Below are 23,563 nucleotides of genomic sequence, written 5' to 3'. Positions count from 1 at the left end.
CCCTTTACCCGAAGTCCCAAAGTCCACTGTATCATTCTTATGCCTTTGCATTCTTATAGCTTAGCTCCCACTTATGAGTGAGAACATCTGATGTTTGCTTTTTCATTCCTGAGTTACTTCACTGAGAATAATGATCTCCAATTCCATCCAGGTTGCCGCAAATGCCATTATTTCATTCCTTTTCATGGCTGACTAGTATTTCATGGTGAGAGATTCTTTCTCACAATTTCTTTATCCACTCTTTAATTGAGGGACATATTTTTAATTTGTTGAGTATGTCCCAGACAACTCTGTCCTTCCCATTGGCCGTGAGAGCCATGCTGCCTTCTGGTTTCTGGATCTGTGAGTAATAAATTGCTTCTGTTTTTTCATATGTTTTCTTGAGTTGCCTCCTCTGTGCCTCATCTGACCAACAGACTCAGACCTAAGTTCATTCCTGGTGAGAGGGTCTCCTAGAGAGTGGTTATCTTGGTAGGAATAATCCAAATCCTGGTCAGACAGGAGTCACACAGGTGTCTGCCAGTATAAACAAGTTTCCTGTGACAGTGAGACATGGCTATGGGTTGGACCCTCGGGCATTAGGCCATCAACCAGGATAAACAAGAATCCCGTGAAAGGTACACTGAAAACACCCAGAACCACCTCCGTTGAGCCTTGACAGGGCAGTGCGAGAATTTATAGCTATTCTCCAGAGAAAGACCTTAAGAATAAATTAGAAATAATTTATATCACACATCCACAGACACGAACAAATTACATCTTTGTATAGTTAGAATTTCAAGGAGAGGAGCAAGTACACTAGAAATTGGTTTTTCTTAGACAGGAACACAGATAAAATATAGGCAAAAATAAAAAAAGTCAGATATAAAATAAAAGTAAAATTCTTACTACAAAGGTGCTCTGAAAATCTGAACATCAAAAGCCACTCTAAGAAAGCACTTGCGATTTAATATTGCTTCATAAACTGTGTATGGGTGAGCCAATCTGTTATTAACAGATGCTGGGTTGCCAAGAAGAGAAATTCTGCTTTATGTTTTATGGTGAAAGGATATTACATAAAGCAATGCTTTATGTCATCATTTCTGGATTGATTACTGATAACCACAAATTTTCCCAAGTCAAACTGTGACTCTTCCAGAGAGGTCACTAAGAAAATAATCAATAGTGCAGATGTTTGTAGGTTTTGTCAAAAGAAGTCAAGGGATGTTTTAGGTGTCTAGGACAAGAAAAGTCATTCAAAAATTCATATGCCATAAATAGAAATACAGAAAGTCCCCATCTTATGGGGGTTTAACTTAACGATTTTTGACTCCGCAATGGTGTGAAAGTGATACACATTCAATAGAAATAGTACTTTGAATTTTATTATTTTTATTTTTTATTATAAAATTGACTTTGTTTTAGGTGATTTTCCCCAACTACAGGCAAACATAAATATTCTGAACATGTTTAAGGTAAGGTAGGCTAAGCTATGATATTCAGTAGGTTAGATGGATTAAATGTATTTTTAACTTAGGATATTTTCAACTTAAAACTGATTTGTTAGGACGTAACCTAATTGTAAGTTGAGGAGCATCTGTAGGTTGCTCAGTCAAACGATGCCTGTTTATTTGTCTGTCTTTGTATATGCGGACCTCATAAAATGGAACAAAATACTAGGGTCCCTTTTAACAGGCTCCTCTGTTTAGTAGAAATCTAAAATTAGAGAATCCACTGTTGACATACTTGTAGGAAAATCCTGGGTGGATTACACTCACAAGCATGGATCTTGTAGCCCTGCTTTCTTTTATTAGACTTTAACACTAAGCCTGTCACTATGTTTCTATATAAACAAAAGTCATTATATAAAGCAATGTAGTACATGAGTCAAGTGGAGGACTGTGCATTGAGTCTGTAGAATCACCATAGAGAGCTAAACTGATGAACGATTCTAAATCCACATTGAGCCAAATTGATTAATGATTCTAAATCCACCATCAAGAAGTCAAAAAACAAATACTAATATTAGAATATTAATATTCTAATATTAAGCAAATCATAGGCAAATCTACATGTACTGTTGGGATTCTTAAATACAGCTACTATAAAGTCATTCTTTTCTAGCCGGATTAGGTGGCTCACGCCTGTAATCCCAGCACTTTGGGAGGCCAGGGCAGGTGGATCACCGGAAGTCAGGAGTTCGAGACCAGCAAGGCTAACATGGTGAAACCCTGTGTCTACTAAAAATACAAAAATTAGCTGGGCATGGTGGTGGGTGCCTGTAATCGCAGCTACTTGGGAGGCCAAGGCAGGAGAATCACTTAAACCCACGAGGCAAAGGTTGCAGTGAGCCAAGATCACATCACTGCACTCCAGACTGGACGATAAAGTGAGACTCCAGCTCAAAAACAAACAACAACAACAACAAAAACAACCAACCAAACAAACAAAAAAAACCAAAAAAGTCATTCTTTTCTTAAACACAGACCTAGCCAAATAAGTCGATAATGTCACGTAATTTCCATGTATTTATTTTTCTAGCACTTACATAACAAGATCACCAATAGTTCAAGAATTTTATTAAATGTCAGTTTTATTTTAGAACAGTGCTTTGGAAAATGCATTTTCCAGGAATAATGGTTCCGCAAGCTGTTAGTAAATGTTAGGTAAAAATTGGGTTCTGAAGAACACAGAGGTTAAAACAATTAAAGAAGTCTTTTGCAGGACCTTGTAGAATTGGAAAATGCTAATGAGGGTAGTGCAATTCTCGGTAAGATAGAGTAAGCATACTTCTCCCACTCCTTGTTTCTCCTACTGAACGTAGTTACAGAATTAGGGCAGAATGCACAGAGCAGCTCTTAAAAGTAAATAGTAGCAAATGAATTTTTTAAAAATCAGAATCAAAATACCACTAGAAAGGCTGTGGTGTACTGTGTTTCCCTCTATTATGTCTACTGGCCTGTACCCCAGGCATCTGAAACCCACAAGTAGACTTCTGCGTGACTGAGAGAGTTCCAGGAGAATCTTTCTGGTTTAGATTCAAGGAATGGGAAAGGGGTCCCCACAACAGTGATGGCAGCAGAGACATGAAGACATCTAATATCCTTTCAGAGGAGCTGTGGCTCTTTCTCAGGAGCTGTGGTGTGAGTGATACAGTTTGGGTGTCATCCCTGTCCAAATCTCACGTAGAAATATTATCCCCAATGTTGGAGGTGGAGCCTGGTGGGGGATGAATGGAGCATGGGGGCAGATTTCCCCTTTGGTACTTTCCTTGCCATAGTGAGTGAGGTCTCTTGAGGTCTGGTTGTTTAGAAGTTTGTGGCATCCCCCATTTCTTGCTCCTGCTCCTGCCATGTGAGATGCCTCGCTCCCTTTTTGCTACGATGGTAAGTTTTCCTGAAGACTCCCCAAAAGCTGAGCAGATGCCAGTGTCACGCTTCCTGTACAGCCTGCAGAACAGTGATCCAGTTAAACTTCTTCTTTAAATAAATTACCCAGCCTCAGGTACTTCTTTATAGCAATGTGAGAACTGACTAATACAGAGAAGTTGGGAGTAAAACTCTACTTCTTTCTCTCCTTTTCTGTCCTCTGTCCCTTGGCTGCAGACATGAGTGCATTTGAGGAAAGTATACAACAGAAGAAGAGAAATAAAGCTCCAATTTTTGGCCCAAGGCTATAAAGGGGAACAAATATACCAGGGACATTATGGAGTTCAAAAAAGTGACTCAGTAAAGTTGTTCATTGTGCTTACCCCGAGTTGCATATGCATAGCTCTAATTCCTCAGAAAGTAAATTCTCAAAACTTACCTGAGACTAAATAGAAAACTTGTATAGTTCTATTACTATTAAATACATTGAATTCATAGTTTTGAAAACACCCTCAAAAGTAAAGCATCTGGCTCACATAGTTTCACAAGTGAAATCTACTGGATATTTAAATGAGAAATAGCATCAATTCCGCTCAATTTCTTTCAGAACATAGAAGAGGAAAGAGTACATTCTAATTTATTTTATAAGGTTAGCAGTTCTCTGATAAAAGCATATAAAGACAATATAAGAAAACTTCAGGCCAACATATCTCATGAAAATAGATGTAAAAATCCTCAACAAAATATTTTGAAATAAAATTCAGCAACATATAAAAGGAAGGCTGTATCATAACTAAGTGTAGTTTGTTATGGATATAGTGTAGTTTGTTATGGATATGCAATACCAGCTCAACAACTGAAAATCGGCCAATGAACTCCATCACATTAACTGTACAAAAAAATGATCAAATCCATTGATGTGGAAAAGGCATTCTAATAAAATGTGTAAAACTCTGAGCAAACTAGAACTAGAAGGAATTTTTTCAGCCTGATAAAGTTATCTGTAAGAATACCTATATTTGGTATTATTTTTAATTGTGAAAGACTGAGTTCTTTCCTCCTGACATCAGAAATGAAACGATGATGTCCACCATTCTCACTACTGCATTTCAAAATATTATTATAAACACTAGCCAGTTGAACAAGGCAAGAGAAGTGAAAATTCTACAGATAGGAATGGAAGAAATAAAACTCGCTTTATGTACAAAATATATTATTGTCTGTAGAAAATCCCAAGGAATATACTAAAAAAGAAAAAAAAAAAAAACAAAACAAAACACCCATCTAGATGTAATTGGACCCAGTAAGTAAGTTGTGACTTTACCAAGGTCACAAGATGCAAGATTATCACACTATAGAAGTTTTACCCATATATTGTAACAGCAAACAACTGGAAACTGATATTTTTAAAAAGTATCAGTTACATTAACTTCTCAAGCAACATACTCAGGTATAAACATAATAAAACATGTACAGGATCATTATATTAAGAACTACAATACACTGTTGAAAAATAGATTAATGAAAACTTCTAAGTAGAGAGAGATACTGTGTTCAGGCATTCAAAGACTCAAATTACAAAAAAATGTCAATTTTCTTGAATAAGGTCTAGAGATTTATGGTAATTCCAATAAAAATTCCCAGAATAATTGTTATAGATGTGGACAAGCTTATTATAAACTTTATGTGGGAAAGGAAGTAGAATAGTCAGAAAAATTTTGAAAGCTCCAATAATTAAGAGTCTTTGGTGTTCTTAAAGGGATTGACACTTAGATAAACTAATTAGAATAGAAATTTCAGGCATAGACTTATACAGACATGGTCAATTGATATTTGACACTGTGCAAAAGTAATTCAATGGAGAAAAGGTAATCTTTTCAACAAATGGTGCTCAAATTGACAGCTTTGAGTAAAATAAATAAATAAATAAACCTTGACATTCATCACATTTCATACAGTAATTATTTCAGAAAAGATTATATATTTAAATGTAAAAAAATAAAAGTATAAATATTCTAGTAGAATTGGAGAAAATTTTTATAACCTAAGAATAGGTCTTAGAGTACTTTGATGTGACGACAAAATCAAAATCCACTACATAAAATTTTGATAAATTGGACTTCATGGAAACGAAAAACTTTACTCCCCAAAAGATAAAATAAGAGAAGCTAGTCTGACATAAAATATTTGCAGTTTCTCTGACAAAGGGTTTATGTTCAGAATACGTAAAGAATAAAGCTCACAAGTAAGAAAACAATCTGATTTTAAAAATGAACAAAGACGATATACAGAAGGCAAGTAAGCACACAGAAAGATGCTCAGCACCTCTAGACAACTGGGAAATGAAAATTAAAATCATGATGAAATTCCACTACTCAGCTATTAGAATATTCCAAAAAGGAAAAAAGAATATTCTAGATGTAATCAGATCTAGTAAGTGATTTGTGAGTTTACCTAGTTACCAGGTCTTCATATTGTCAGTAGTTTATATTTTAGCCATTTTAATTTTAAAATAAAAAATAAATTTTGAAATAAAAATGCGACTGGCAATATGAAGAGCTAGCAAGAAGGGGATGAAACTGGAATTATCATATGTTAGTGGTGGGAATGAAATGTGACACAGCCATCTATAAAACAGTTTGGTGATTTTATCTAACATTAAACCCACATTTACCCTATTACCCAGCAATCCAATTCCTACATATTCATCCTAGAAAAATGAAAAGATATGTGCACACAAAATCTATCCATTAATGTTTTTACCAGTTGACTCTATGATCTTTGAACTGAAAATGATGTAAGCATCACCCAATGGGTAAACAGAAAAAAACTTATGGTATGCCCATACCATGGACTCTGCAATAAAAATAATAAACTATTAATGTACACAGAAGCATGGGTGAATCTCAAAGTCTTTATACTGAGCGAAAAAAAGCCCGTTTCTGAAGGTTACATACTATATGATTCTATACAACCTCATTTATATGGCGTTCTGGTAAATATGAAATTGTAGTGATAGAGAAGATAAAAGGTTTCCAGGCTTTGGAGGTGTGGGGAGGATTTGTTTTTAAGCATAGGGGTTAGGAGAGAAGGCCCTCGAGCAAGGCTTCTTGGCTCAAATCCCAATTTGCTCACTTCTCAGCTGTTTAGCCTTGGGACAGCGTCCTAAACTTCTTGGTACCTCTGTTTTTCCAGTTGTAAAAAGAAGGTGATACAACATCTACTTTAGAAGATTGTTGTTGAAATGTAAATGGATTAAGTCAATGTGTGTTTTAGAGTGTCATGGAACTATTGTGTGTCTTGATTGGGATGGTGGTTATAAGACTCCATACATTAGTTAACATTCATAGAATTGTACATCAAAAATGTGTTTTATGTGCTAATTAAAAAATAAAATTAACGTAAATGCTAATGTGGATTACAAACCTTTAAGATGGATATGGTAAGCAAAATTGCTGTCCAAACTTTATTTTTCCTGTGTTTTGGCTTGATATACTACTGATTAGCACAAGGACTTTTGGCAATACTCCAAAAAAATATGGCAAACTCTTATGAATAGAACATTTTGAGAACTAATGAGTTAATTTAAAATACATGGAAAATAAAATGACTCCAAAGAATAATTTCAAAATTGTTGGCATTATCATAAGTAAGTTGCCATAATCTCACTTGAAATGTGTTCACAAGCTGTCAGATAACTTGATCATTCATTATTTGAGGTGAGCAAGGGTTTAAGTGGAATCCAGCATTTGTTCAGGCCTTAGTTTTACTGCCCATAAATAACAGAAAGACAATTTGGAAAAGAGAGGCCATAAGTGAGAAATAAATCTCATGTTGGCTTCATGCCTAGAACTAATGAAGGAAAAGGAGGTAGGCCAAAATGAACAATAATTCAAAAGGGGCAAATGTATATCTTTTAATTGCTTTTATTCCTAAGTTCATGACCCCAAGATGTGAGAAACTGTGATCAAAATTGGGGTTTGTTAAGTCCACGGCAGAGGTGTCACCTTGGGTACTTGATACATAAAAAACCCAGGTAGGAAATAAATCACACACCCACCCACTCCCCCCATACACAAGAAGTTATTTCTCCACAGTACATTGGCCTAATGTAGCACCAGCACTGGCCTAATGTATGCTGTCTTTTACCAGCATATTGGCCCAAGATCACAATTCACAATTCAAGACTGATTGCACTTTTCTTTTACAAAATGAGTCATTGTATAAAAAAGGCATGTGGATAACTACACAGCTTTTCTTCATGCTCTCTAATGATTAATTACTCCTATACAGAGAAAAAAATTATAACAAGCCGTGCCAACTAGTCGCATTTCCAAACTCAATTAATTCACTTGGCTTTCATTTTTTAAGAAATCACTCCTTCCTAATAATCTCTAATAATCTCCTAAGACTTGCATCTGTTTAGGGAAATATAATAAAACATAAGGTGCATTTGAAAGAGTAAGATTGCAGTTAGGAGCCATAAAGGTGGTTCTGTGAAAGATATTTTGAGCATATTTTAACTAGAAAATTAAATATTATGACATTGTTATTACTCTTTTTATTTTCTTAGTTTCTGGGAAAATTCTAAATGTTTTACAGTATTTATCACACACAGTACTTTATGTTTCCCTCTCTTCTAGTTTTCCTCAGGCTCTTCCTTCTATACAAACATTGCATAAAAGCAGGCCTCAAGTGGAGTCAGGAAAGTTAAATTTGAATCCAGTTCCATCACTGGTATGTGTGCTTGGCAGAGGTGCTTCACCCTTTTAAAACTTTAGCTTCCTTACGTATAAAGTGGAAATAATCCCTGTCGTGTCTACATCAGCAAGTTATTGTGAGAATTGAATGAAATTATAGAAACTTGGTAAACTGACAGACTAGAAAAAGATTCATGTCATTATCATGATAACAATCTTTTGCATACTCCTCACCAATCCATGCCTGTCAAAGTCCCTCCTTAATCTTGGTATTTGTGTTGCTTCTTGAAGGGTTTGTACTAACAGAATAATGTGTGGATGTGAGTACGTAAGATATCACAGCATCTACTACAGTGCTCTGAACATCACTGGTACTGTGTACATCAATAAATGTTCATTGACTGAAACCCATACCTTTAGTGCAAGGGTAGGTAAGTGGGAGATGGGTATGTCCATTCCTTGTTCAAAGCCTTCATTGGTTTTTTATCACTCAGCATAGGAGGTCCTGGAGCAAGACCACCTCCATCAGAACTCAAGTTGTTCATTCTTTGCTGTGTAAGCAAGTGACCTAAGCTCTTCACTTCTGTGTGTTTAGCTGTACAATGAGGATGATATAAAGATCTAATACAAAGGCATGTTGTGAAGTTTAAAGCATGCCAAATACTTAAAACACTACCTGGCATGTATTAAGGATTAATAAGCATTTATTGCTGTTGTTATGTGGATGTGGATGAAAATCTATAGTAGGGTTTTACATGACTTGACAACCACTTATCTTGGCTATTCTGTAACTCCGTCTACTACTATACCTCTTCCACACATACTTTTTTAGTACAGCGTACTTGCTTTTGCTAAATTCTTGTATCATGAAATGTTGACCACCTTATACTACCTAAATGAATTTATACTTGTTTTCTCATCTACCTAAAGTAGTATTTCCACTTCATAATTCCTACCTATCTTTCAGACTTCAGGAAAATATTACTTCCTGGAGTACGTCTTTCTTAATGTACAAGAATGTGTCAAATCTTCCTGTTAATCACTAATATAACTGCCTATACTTCTTTGCTGAGAGCACTTAATTACAATCATCATGAAATAATTAATTTTGCATTTCATCATTTATTGACTCATAGCATTCTGTCTTTTTTACTTTTGTATCCCCAGCACTTAGCACAGTGTCCAATAAATAATGGTGGAATACGTAAGTACAAGAATAAGTAATCAGACCATTTGGTAACCTCAAAGGCTCAACTTTAATTGATAAAAAAGGTTCTATTCAAAGTGTCAAAGAGCCATGGTTTAGAGCACATTTAATTGCAAATTAACACACAAGTAATTTCAGATCAGACATCTCAATTCGATATATGTGAATGAGATAATACATGAAAAACTACTTCTTTTTACCTAGTTAGTACTATATAAGTTCAAAACATTGTGGTTATTATTATTTATTCAATTTACTTTGGACAAAAAAGTCCACGATTTGTAAATTTTTTTTCATATAATCCATGCTTTCCCAGAAATTATGGCTTGAAAACAGCTATCTTAAATCTGTCCTATATAGGTAAAATTTAAAAAAATGAACAGATTGCTTAGAATTTTCATGGCACATTTTGGAGGAAGTATACTGAATAATAATTAAATAATCTGCCTCTAGTCTAAATTAGACTTGAATAAACTGACGACGCTCCCATTCACGGCAGAGATTTGAACAGATTTTCATTAACATCTGGTATTTCCCAACTCACTTTTCTCATTATTAAAGCCAATAAATGGCTTGGGTTGAGATTACTCTCAAAGGGTCTTTAGGAGAGACCTGCTCAGATCTGCTTATTATTTTGCTTTCCAAATGTTGCCCAAAATATCCTTTGATAATCAATGCATGGCTAACATTCTAGAACCTATTAAGACCAAAGAATTTGAAATCTGCCAAGCTCTAAGCTTCACTCCTAGTAGAAACTGTTCATTAATTTGCTAAGAAACCTTTTATGTGAGGGACCTATTAAAATATTTATCTCTCCTTGAAGTTTAGTTCAAGTAAAAAGTTTGCCTTTGTAGATATACCTGTGTATTTTCTCTAATTAACCATGAGTTCTGTGTAATGACTTATTCTAATTTTCCAAAAACATCTATGTGTCTACCATTTATTGGGATTTTTGATTTATGATCAATGTAATTTGATTACCTTGTGTAATATACCATCAAATCTTGTAAGGGTCCTCAAAATCAAGTAGGCATATGTAAATTCTAAACTACAAACAAGCAAAGAACCTAATATTAACTCTGTACAATGTCTTTTCTTACGTAGTTAAGAATTACAAATTGCAGATATTTCTCAAGGTCGTTCGATGCTTATAAAATTTTAAGGAATCAGATGAGTTAATTTCCTTTTACGTAATACCCACTTAGATAAAAAAATCATTATTTTTTTTTCTGAAGCATCAAGAAATGGAAATAGATGACTGATCAACGCTGAACTCTTTAGCGTATGTCTTTCCTTTTCTTCCTTTACACTGACTTACCCTTAAGAGCATGTCTTATTTCCATGGTATGCAACCAACCAACCAACCACGCATCAAAGGACACTGCAGAGCCAGGTAGACACCTGCTGCAGGTGGAACAATGATCTTTCTTTCCCCTCTGCATTTCTTGCTAATTAAGAAAATGGATGATCAATGATTTTTCCCCTTTGCATGTCTTACGAATTAAAGAGAAAAAGAAGGGTATCATAGAAGAAGAGAAAGATAATGTGATTTAGTCAGTCAGTGGTGGGTTTGAATTCTAACTGTTTCATTAACTACCCTGAAGTCGAAGGATTTATATAACGCTTCTATGCCTCAAACTAGATTGGCAGAGTGAAAAAATAACCATGTGATAAGCCCACTAGCCACAGTTGGTGGAGGGGAAAATGTGGGAAGCTCTTTTCTTCACCAGTGTAAGTTTCCGCATGGGCTCCTACCAGGACAGTAACCTCCTTGGGTCCCCTGGATGGCTGGAGTCTTCCCTTGTAATCTTGCTTCCTACCTCACCTCCCTCCTGAGGCTGGCTCTGCGGGTGGCGGGGGCATCCATTCTCTGTACACATGAGCCTCTGTTAGTTAAACCAACAAACTCATTCTTGGTGTGGTACTGATGGCTGCCAAAAGCTTCCTAAAATACACCTTCTAAGTGACATTTGCATTTGAATAGGAAGTTTAGCAGATGAGGTGGGGATTTTGGAACATGGGTCCTTTTTGGTTTCGTTGTGACAACATTTACCAAAGGATTTTAGAAATTGACTACTTAGATGTAACAAGGAAAAAAAATGATCACATGTATTGTGGAGAGACTGTATTAAACAAAATTAAGCAGATTCATTGACTGTCATCCTGCTTGGAGGCCTTAAGAGGCAATGCACACTGTAGATAAGCAGTGTACAGTGATTACACTGAAAATCATTCATTTAACAATTATTTATTGAGCATCTGCTATGCACCGGGCACTGTCCTAGGTGCTGATGGCAATAGTATTGAGTAAGTCAAGATCGTTGTTCTCATGAACTTGACAGTTCAGGGCTTGAGCTTACGGTGGTGGTGGTTAGGAGAGGAGGCAGCAGAAAATAAAAGATGCAAGTAAACAAATACATAAAACGAATACTTTGGGATCATGTGAAGTGTTGAGAAGAAAAAAACACGCATGATCTGGTAGATACGGAAATGTCTCTGAATGAGAAGAAAAGGGTTCTACAAAGCTCTGAGACAGGACAATTCCACATGAGATAAGAGAACATGACAAAAGCCCGCGTGGGAAAGAGCCTGGCATGTTCACCCTCAGATAACACTCACTCTGGAAATCTCTTTCCCTGAACTTGGTAAAAGAATCATGTCCCACAGAATATATTTTGAGAAAAAGTGCCCTATAGCCTAGTCATCCCCATATTGTTATGAGTCCTTCTCTTCTCCCTTGTATCATCTGTCAAGTGGGCTCTAGTACCTATCTTATATGTTATATGGTTAAAAAAAACAACCAGACAAGAATGTAATGGCATGATTGCAGCTATTGCAGACTCAACATCCTAGGCTCCAGCAATCTTCCCGCTTTTGCATTCCAGCCTGGGTGACAGAGCGAGACCCTGTCTCAAAAAAATAAAATGAAATAAGAAACAAATAGAATGGCTGGTACATGCAGATACGCAATTGCTGCCAATTTCTTTTCACTCTCTTACACTGAAAATCACTCAAGGAAAGAAGATATGCTAAGACTTAGTAAATGTTCGCACTATCAACAGTCCTTTCTACTAAGTATCATCCCTCATTTGTTCACGCTGTCATTACTTAATCTTATTATTAATAAAATCTGATTTCATACTGGCAATATCAGAGACAGAAAAACACTTATTAAAGTTAAAAAATATACAGGTATGTTTATTTTATTGATAAAATATAAACTCCTTCTTCCCCACCAAATGGTGTTCCCAGAAGCTTACTATTGGGTTCAAGTAAAAACCTAGAGCAGTTATATGTCTTTTCTCCTGAAAATGGATTTTAATAATAAAGACATGTATTAGTAAATACAGAGTGTGTCAATACATACACGTAATTATAGAAGATTACTGGTCTATTGATTCTGCAGAAATAAATATAATCCTATATTATCTAAATTGAATTGAGTCTTTTGTCATATATATGTTAATTTTTCAATTTGTTCAAGAGGAAAATGTTAGGTGATTTTTTTTAGTGACTCATTTGCCACAATTTCAGAGGAAAAAATGTCAGCAATAGAGTACATTTTAAACATGAACAGAAAATTATCTGTCAAAACAAATACCTTCATATGACTTCAAAGAACCCATTTAAAGGAATTATAAATATTTCTCTCTAAAAGATTTTAGTCTTAAATGTACAGTATTAACATGTTTCCCACCTCTTATTTCTATTAGTATAGGCAAAACTTATATGTAAAATAAGATTATGCTTAAGTAATTTGTTTTCATCCTTCCTGCCACAGAATTCATGTGGGGATTTTTGACAGGCAAATTATTCAAGTACAGGATAAAAGAGCAACATGGAAACTGAAAGGCTAGCGTAATAAAGGAAATTTAAAAATGACTAAAGTTTGCAAAAACTGAGAGAATACATGTTGACCATTCAAATGCAAAACTGGGCCAAATGTGGTGGTTCACACCCATCATCCCAGAACTTTGGGAGGCAGAGGTGGGCAGACCACTTGCGGTCAGGAGCTTGAGACCAGCCTGGCCAACACGGCAAAAACCCATCTCTTGTAAAACTACAAAAATTAGCTGGGCGTGGTTGTGTTTGCCTGTAATCCTGGCTACTCAGGAGTCTGAGGCAGGAGAATTGCTTGAACCTGGAAGGTGGAGGTTACAGTGTGCTGAGATCGTGCCACCATGCTCCAGCCTGGGCAAGATAATGAGACTCTTTCCAAAAAAAAAAAAAAAGAAACTAAACAAAAAACTCCAAAAACCAAAACTGAACATGAAGGTAGAGAGGACAGCTCTTCCATTGTTCCCAACCTCTGCAGGGGTAGTCATTATTAAGAGCTTGTTTTGAATGCTTCAAAATATTTGCCATACAAGTGAGTGTATTATATATTTTTTACACAAGTGAGCATAATGGGTATACTATTTAAATATAATAGTCCTTAAAAATTTTTGTTTTATTTTAGATTCAGGAAGTACATATGCAGGTCTGTTGCATGGATATAGTGTATAATGGTGGGATTTGGGCTTCTATGTAGCTATTAGTCAAACAGTGAACGTTGTATACAATAGATAATTTTTCAGCCCTCATCCCTCTCTCCACATCTCCCCTTCTGGAGTTCCCAGGGTTTATTATCTGTATCTTCATGTTCATAAACATAATCATCTTCATCGTGCATTTTTACTTTTCAATTTATTTTGGAAAACACTTCTATCAGACGCAGAGTGGAGCTTATCTAGTTAATTATACCTGGTTTTTTATTTGATGGATTTCCCACAATGTGCTTAGCTAATCTCCAATTAAATTGTGAGCATTTAATAATTTCTGTTACTTTGCTTTCATGAACAATGCTTTTCTAACATTATATATACATGTCTTGACACATTGTTTGCTGGTTGCTTTTTGTCTCTAGCAACTGCCCAACTTTATGTAGAACTAGGTTACTTGTTCTGTAAGAGAAGTGGCTAGAACACATCTTGTTTTAGTTCTTTCTAGCTGCTACAATGAAATACCACAGATTGTGTGGCTTATATACAACATAAATTAATTTCTCACAGTTCTGAAGGCTGGGAAGTCTAAGATCAAGATGTTGACATATCTGGTGTCAGGTAAGGGCCTGTTTTCTGATTCATAGAATTTTGTCGTATTCTGGCTTACAATGTACCAATAGTTTCCACGACCCTTGGACTAAAGCACACTTCTGTGTGGCAGTTCCTCAAGGATCTAGAACCAGAAATACCATTTGACCCAGCAATCCCATTACTGGGTATATACCCAAAGGATTATAAATTATTCTACTATAAAGACACATGCACACAGATGTTTACTGCAGTCTCATTTACAATAGCAAAGACTTGGAACCAACCCAAATGCCCATCAATGATAGACTAAAGAAAATGTGGCACATATACACCATGGAATACTATGCAGCCATAAAGAAGAATGAGTTCATGTCCTTTGCAGGGACATGGATGAAGCTGGAAACCATCATCCACAGCAAACTATCACAGGAACAGAAAACCAAACACTGCATGTTCTCACTCATAAGTGGGAGTTGAACAATGAGAACACATGGACACAGGGAGGGGAACATCACACACTGGAGATTATCGGGGGGAGGGGAAGGGGAGGTATAACATTAGGACAAATACTTAATGCATGTGGGGCTTAAAACCTAGATGACAGGTTGATAGGTGCAGCAAACCACCATGGCACATGTATACCTATGTAACAAACCTGCACGTTCTGCACATGTATCCCAGAACTTAAAGTAAAAATTTTAAAAATAAAAAATAAAAACATACTTCTTACCATTGCCTACAAAGGCCAGTGGAATCTATCCATTGCCTACCTCTAAAGTCATCATTTGCCATTCGTCCTTTCCTTAGGACCCAGTCACACAGCCCTCTGTGGGCTCTTCCAACACACTAAACTCATCACACTTGCTTGCTGTTTTTTCTGGCTGTAACGTTCAGCTCCCAAATCTTGCTATGACTGACCTTTCCTTACAATTTAGGTCTCAGCTTTAGTATCACCGCATAACAGAGAGTTCAACCTAAAAGAACCACCCATCACCTTCTAACATATCACACTACTTCTGTGCCACTCACTGCGTTTCTAATGATGTCATTTACCATAAACTCTAACTTGCCCTGTATTAACATAGCTATATCATATTTATTTTGATGAGAACCTGCAATAGTTTACCATTTTTCTGTTCCATTATATTTTACCTTCTATGTTATTCTCTTTAGGTTTTCTTCTTGAAAGCAAAACATCACAAACTGGATTTATTTTTCTCCAGTTCAAATGATGAAAACAATTAAATTGCACTTATTGTGATTATTGACATATTTGTATTTATTTCTTCCAACTTACATTCTATTGTCTACAATCATGTTTCTTTCTTTTATTCTCACTCCTTTATTGTGTTCTGCTGAATAAAATTTTTCTACATGTACATTGGTCTCATCTGCTGATTTTGAAGTTATATATTCATTTAGTAATTTCTGTTAATTTAACTAATCTTTAGTCACAGAAGTTGTTACTGCAAATCTGTAATTATTTATGTTTCCTAAACATAAAAAGGATTTTAGTATGCAATTCCACACTTAAAGTCCTCATGTATATTGCTTCCTAGAATTTTAGTTTCATCAAAAAAAAAATCTGTAATTAGTTTTACTATCAGCTGTTAACTAGAATTTCCAACATAATTTTATCAACATTTTCACTTATGTTGTTTTAGTCTCATGCTTTCTCTCTGAGCTTATATTATTTTTAAAAATTTGAAGGAGGATCTACATTCGCCTTTGTATATTTGCAATGTCTTTATTTTGCCTGTGCTATGAAATGACCACTTAGAAGAATATAACATTGTGTTCATTGTCTTAGCACTCTGAAGATACACTAATATTTTTTCAGTTTCTATTATTGCTGTCAAGAAGTCAGTTTCAGGTTAATCTGCAACAATTTATAGGTAATCTGTCTTCTCTTTCTGGTAAATTTAAAGAATGAAAAAAAAAAAAAACAAAACCGATGGTTTGCAGTTTTACAATGTTATGCCTAAATCCGCATTTGTATTTATATGCTACTCAGTCCTATAGAAACATTTGATCTGAGAACCATGTTTTTTTTTTTTAAGTTCTGGAAAACTCTCAACTCTGTTCCTGTCAAGTAGAGCCTTCTCTGCCATTCGTCTCATTTTCATCTGAAACTCTGATTGAACATAGACTGTAGCGATTCAAACTTTTACTCATGTATTTATGAATTGATTTTTGAATATATATGCCATTGCTGTGTTTATTCCCTCTTCAGTCGGTTCCGGTTTAGCGTTTATCTCTTATTTAGTACTTTAATTCAATGGTTGTTATTCATATTCAAGATTTCTACATGTTCTTATAACCATTTCTTAGTTATTTCTTTGCTATATGCTTTTTTCTTTTCTTTTCTTTTCTTTTTTTTTTGAAACGGAGTCTCACTCTGTCGCCCAGGCTAGAGTGCAGTGGCACCATCTCGGCTCACTGCAACCTCTGCCTTCCGGGTTCAAGCGATTCTCCTGCCTCAGCCTCCTGAGTATCTGGGACTACAAGCGTCCACCACCACGCCCAGCTAGTTTTTGTATTTTTAGTAGAGACGGGGTTTTACCATGTTGCTAGGCTGGTCTCAAACTCCTGACCTCAGGTGATCCGCTCACCTTGGCCTCCCAAAGTGCTGGGATTACAGGTATGAGCCACCGTGCCCAGCCTGGTTTTAGTTTTGTATGTGTCTCCCCATTGTCCCCTCTTCTCATTGTTTCTGAGGCAACAGTCACCTTATAATGACCACCTATGGCTCTGGGTATATCACAGATCTTGTCACCAAGCTCAGCTGACTTGCCTCAGTTCCTGCTCAATATGCCATGTCTTTGTCTTTCAGCTTCTCTAGGTCCACACTTTTCTATAAACTCATTATGCATTAGTTTGCTTGGGCAGCTGTAACAAAGCACCACAAACTGAGGTGGCTTAAACAGCGGAATTTGACTGTCTCACAATTGCATAGTCTAGAAATCGGAGAGCAAGGTGTTGGCAGAATTTGTTCTTTTTGAGGGGTGTTGGGAAAAAATTTGTTGAATTCATCTCTCCTGGCTTCTAGAAGGTTGCTGATCATCTTTGGTTTCTTTGGATGACAGAATATCACCATAAATCACCGCCTTCATCTGCACATGGTATTCCCTCTGTGAGTGTGTCTCTAAATTTTCCCTTTCTATACAGACACCTGTCATATTGGATTAACCCCTACCCAAATGACCTAATTTTAATGTGATTATCCCTGTAAAGACTTTATCTTCAAAGCGGGTCACATTCGGAAACTTCGACATATGAGTTTTGGGAGGACGCAATGGAATCTGTAACATACAGCTACAGTAAATTTCCTTGAAGGCATCTCTTGTTTTTCTTAACTTACCTATGCTGTTGACTTTAAACAGTAAACTTAGCTTGAAACACTCATCTCAAGCGAGGCACTTTCATTGTCTTTGACTCACAGAAGCTGATCCTGTGTTCAAAGCTGAGCAAATGCAGAGCTTCAGATCATCTCATTATTTATTTTTCCTTGTTTTTTACATTTTTATCTGTTATTATTATATGTTTGCTGTGAAGAAGATATATTTAAGTGTGAACCAATACCCAGGTTGAGATATTTCTAATTTCATTGCGGTAAAACTACTAAATGAAGGCCGGACGTGGTGGCTCACGCCTGTAATCCCAACACTTTGGGAGGCCGAGGTGGGTGGATCACGAGGTCAGGAGTTTGAGACAAGCCTGTCCAACGTGGTGAAAACCCATCTCTACTGAAAAACACAAAAATTAGCCGGGCATGGTGGCCCCCACCTGTAATCCCAGCTACTTGGGAGGCTGAGGCAGGAGAATTACTTGAGCCCGGGAGGTGCAGGTTGTAGTGAGCTGAGATCTTGCCACTGCACTCCAGCCTGGGTGACAGAGTGAGAATCCGTCTCAAAAAAAAAAAAAAAAAAAAAAAAATTAAATGAATTATATTTTGGAACTAAAGTTTACAAGAAGCACATACAATAAAGGTAACTCTGGGAAAAAAAATAGTTGAGGAATGGGGCTAACTAGAACTGAAGAATGTTAAAATGTATTTCCTAACCTAGTTATTAAAATAATATGGTATTCGCAAAAGAAATCAGTAAAACGAAGTACAAAGCTCAAAAATAGATAAATGTCCATGAAACTTTTTTGGAGATATTCTTGGGTTGCAATTAAAGTTAGAAGAACTAATATGGACTACTCAATAAATGGATATATTTGGTCAACTATGTGACCAATTGTATAATTAAAGTTATAACTCCACATCATATTACTCAACATAATAATAATCAAACATTAAAAATAAGTAAAGGTACTTGAAAATATTTAATATTAGTTAGAACATGACTGTAAGAGAGGATTATTAAAGGAATAACAAAGAGAAGGAAATCATAAAGAGAAAAGAAGACATACTATAACATATCCCATAAGTAAAAGGTAAATAATAAATTAGCAAACTCCAAATATATGAAAAACACCTGCAGAATCCTAAGAATGAGACCCATGCACCCAATGAAAAAATAAAAAATACTACAGAGCAAAACAAGATAGAGGAAACACAATGTCATATAGACCAAGAACACTCATACATTTGATGTTAGAAGCTAAATTGAAGCAGTTATTTTGGGGGCACGTTTACAACATAAAACAACATACTTATACCCTTTAAACCTGTATATTCTGTGATTTACACTGACAAAAATCAAATACAGCAATTTCTCCAAAATATTGCGGGTCTGGTTCCAGATAGCTCCAATAAAGCTAATGTTGCAATAAAGCAAGTCACACATATTTTTTGGTTTCCCAGTACATAAAAACTTACGTTTACTCTACACTGTAGTTTATTAAGTGTGCAATAGCATTATGTCTAAAAAAATTTACATACCTTAATTTAAAAATACTTTATTGCTGAAAATTGCTCATGATCATCTAAGCCTTCAGAGAGTCGTGATCTTTTTGCTGCCGGAGGATCTTGACTCAACTTTGATGGCTGCCGACTGATCAAGATGGTGGCTACTGAAGGTTGGCGTGGCTGTGGCAATTTCTTGAAATAAGACAGCAATGAGATTTGCCATACTGATTGATTCTTCCTTTCCTGAAAGCCTTCTCTATGCCATGTCATGCTATTTGTTAGCATTTTATTGACAACAGAATTTTAAAACTTGGAGTGATTCTCTCAAACCTTGCCACTGCTTTATCAACCAAGTTAGTGGAATAGATTAAATACTTTGTTGTCATTTCAACAATGTTCACAGCATCTTTACAGGAGTAGATTCTATCTCAAGCAATCCCTTTCTTTGCTTATTGTTAAGAAGCAACTTCTCATCTGTGAAAGTGCTATCATGAGAATACAGCAATTCTGTCACATCTTCAGGCTCCACTTAGCATTCTAGCTCTCTCGCTATTTTTACTATAGCTGCAGTGACTTCGTCCGCTAAAGTCTTGAACCCCTCAGAGTCAAGCAGGAAGGTTGGAATCGATTTCTTCCAAATGCCTATTTATGTTGATATTTTGACCTCTTCCCATAAATCATGAATATTCTTAACGACGTCTAGAATGGTGACACCTTTCCAGAAAGTTTTTCAATTTACTTTGCCCACACTTATGAGAGGAATCACTATCTATGACAGTTACAGCCTTACAAAATGTATTTCCTAAATAAAAAGACTTGAATATTGAAATTACTCCCGGGTCCATGGGCTGCACAATGGATGCTGTGTTAGCAGGCATGAAAGCATGAATCCCCTTGCACGTCTCCATCAGAGCCCTTGGATGACTAAACGGAATTTTCAATGAGCAGTGATATTTTTAAAGATTTTATTTTATTTTTTAGGTCTCAACAATAGACTTAAAATATTCAGTAAATCATGCTGTAAAGAGATGTTCTGTCATCCAGGTTTTGCTATTCCATTTCTAGAGAACAGACAGAGTAGATTTAGGATAATTCTTAAGAGCCCTGGGGTTTTCAGAATGGTAAATGAGCATTGGCTACAATTGAAAGTCACCAGCTGCATTGGCTCCTAACGAGAGTCAGCCTGTCTTTGAAGCTTTGAAGCCAGACACTGACATCTCTTCACCAGCTTAGAAAGTCCTAGAAGGCATCTTCTTCCCATAGCAGACTATTGTGTCTACATGGAATATCTGTTATTTAGTGTAGCTGGCCTCATAATTATCCTAGCTAGATTTTCTGGATAACTTCCTACAGCTTCTACAATAACACCTGCTGCTTCATGTTGCAGTTGTATGTTACAAAGATAATTTCTTTACTTGAAATTATGAATGAACCAGCCTCTACTAGCTTCCAACTTTTCTTTTGTAGCTTTCCCAACTCCACCTCTCTCACCCTTCATAGAACTGAGAAGATGTAGAGCTTTGCTCAGGGTTACGTTTTGGCTTAAAGGAATGTTGTGCTAGTTTGATCTTGTATCCAGACCACTAAAACTTTCTCCATATCAACATTAAGAATGCGTCCTTCGGAGAATGAGGCAGGTGGATCACAAGGTCAAGAGATCGAGATCATCCTGGCCAACATGATGAAACCCCATCTCTACTAAAAATGCAATAATTAGCTAGGCGAGTGGCACGCACCTGTAGCCTCAGCTACTTGGAAGGCTGAGGCAGGAGAATTGCTTGAACCCGAGAGGCAGAGGTTGTAGTGAACTGAGATCGCACTACTGCACTCCAGTCTGTTCACAGAGTGAGACTTTGTCTACAAAAAAAAACCCCAAAAAGCTGATTCCTTATCATTCAGATGTTCACTGGAGTCACACTTTTAATTTTCTTCAAGAACTTTTCTTTTGCATTTATAATTTGTCTAACTGCTACTAGAGGCCTAGCTTTGGGTCTGTTAGCTTTCAACATGCTATCCTCACTAAGCTTAATCTTTTCTAGCTTTTGATTTCATATGAGAGACGTGTGACTCTTCCTTTCACTTGAGGGCACTTAGAGGCCATTGTAGGGTTATTAATTGCCCTAATTTCAATATTGTTGTGAGGAGGCCCTAGGAGAAGGAGAGAGAGCTAAGGATGGCTGGTCAGTGGAGCAGGCTGAACACACAAAGCATTTATTGATTAAATTTGCCATCTTTTATGGGTGCTGTTTGTGGCACCCCAAAACAATTACAATAATAACCTTAAAGATCCCTGATCACAGATCACTAAAACAGACATAATGATAATAATGGAAAAGCTTGAAATATCGCGAGAATTATCAAAATGTGAAACAGGGACATTGATGTCACGCTGTTGGAAAAATGCTACTGATAGACTTGCTTGATAGAGGGTTGGTACAAACGTTCACTTTGCAAAACATGCAGTATCTGCAAAGCTCAATAAAGTGAAGCAGAATAACATGAGGTCTGCCTGTATATGCACAGAGATTACTGCACAAGATTATTCCTCAAGTATTAAACATAACATTTATAAATAGTCAAAATGTGATATATGTAACTTACTGAATAACTTATGACACATCCATGAGATGTTACAATTAAAAATCATATAGGAAACCAACACGTTATCAGTGATCATCCTTGGGTAATAGAAATATATGTGATTTTTAATTTTTCATTTTATTTTTGTACTTTAAAAAACTTTCTGCGTATAGAATACATTTTTTTGTAATGAGAAGAAAACAATACTTTTAGGTAAATACTGTCAGATTTAAAAAATTGCATCCACTTTCTTGTGTTATTATGAAGACAATTTTTTTCTTTTTTTATTCTCAACTTGAGATAGAGAACAGCTAATTACTATTTTTGTGCAAAACATCATGTATCTATTACAACCTTCAGGTATTTTAGGTTATTTTGAACACTTCCTTCAACTTTCTTATTTTTTGAATACATTTAACAGTTCTTTCAGCATTTTACCTTATATCTTATTTTCAAGTCTTTCTGATCACTGTGGACTTTTTGCTAAAGTTTCTGACCTCCTAGGCAATCAAAAGTCTTTATTACAGAAGCAGGCAAAACATAATACATGAAAAACTATCAACATGAAAAACTGGAAGTCTGTTCCAAAGAAATGCCATAATGGAGAGTCAGTGGTTAATGGCAAGAATCAATGCATCCTCTAGCACTCTTGTGTGGGCAAGCCATCCTGTGCCGATGTCTCCTGGCAACAAATAGGACTCTTGTGAGTAGGAAGAGTTAATGTAGCTTCCCAAAGCACCTAATTTATTTCCAGGGACTGTTTTATGCACTCAGAGAATTTGGTTTACCGTAATACAAGTCCCTTTGCTAACAGTACCAAGAATAAAAGAAACTCTTATTTAGTTTTTTTTTTTATAGTTTACTTCCGTAATTATTTCTTTTTCTACAAACAGCTCACATATGAAGTGAGTTCAGTGCAGAAATTCTCATTTTTGGAGGTTTTGAGGATTGTCAGTTTGGGCATGTTTATAGACTGCTCTGTGAATGCAGCTTTTGGTAAACAAACACTTCTGGGAGCCTAGGAACTTAAGTGATGTTGTGGGTATACAGAGAAACAGGCTAATTTGTTTCAAAAATGTTTATTGACTTTGACATACACATCAGTTAGGTTTATAAACTTAGCACAAATCTATTGTTGAATTATTGAACCATAGTTGGAATAGGCAAATATAAAATTAAGATATATATTGTATGAAACATTAACATATTTCTAAGAAACAATTCATTTGGAATCCATCTAACTTTTCATTTTATGCCATGTTTCCAACTGTATTTTCATCAGAATATATAAAAATATATGCTGTATTTCATATTTCAATGATTTGAAGGATTAAGAGATTTCATTTATATGAAGACATCAAACACCTACTTAGAGATATATCTATTATTAGTTGTGTTTCACATTCTACATCCAGTTAGCAGCTTACACAAAAAAATCACAATTAACCTTATCTTTCATGCTAATCTATGATACTTTATTTTTTGAAATAGATTCTTTCAAACTAGAAAATAATTCCTGATTATAAATTAAGCCCCTTTCAAACTGCGTGCAGTTTTGAATAACTTTTTGGGAGCAGTTTTAGGTTCACAGCAAAATTGAGGGAAAAGTACAGAAATTCTCCATATAACCCAGCCCACACACATGCATAACTTTTCCCATTATCAACGTCCTCCACCAGAGTGGAACATTGTTGTAATTTATAAACCTATATTGACACACCATGATCGCCCAAAATTCACAGTTTACATTAGGGTTGACGCTTGATGTTGTACATTCTAAGGGGTTTAGACGAATGTAT

This window comes from Rhinopithecus roxellana, chromosome 9 (assembly GCF_007565055.1).
Source record: "Rhinopithecus roxellana isolate Shanxi Qingling chromosome 9, ASM756505v1, whole genome shotgun sequence".
NCBI lineage: Eukaryota > Metazoa > Chordata > Mammalia > Primates > Cercopithecidae > Rhinopithecus > Rhinopithecus roxellana.
The sequence above is the reverse complement of the archived record's forward strand: the minus strand, read 5'-3'. Positions refer to the sequence as shown.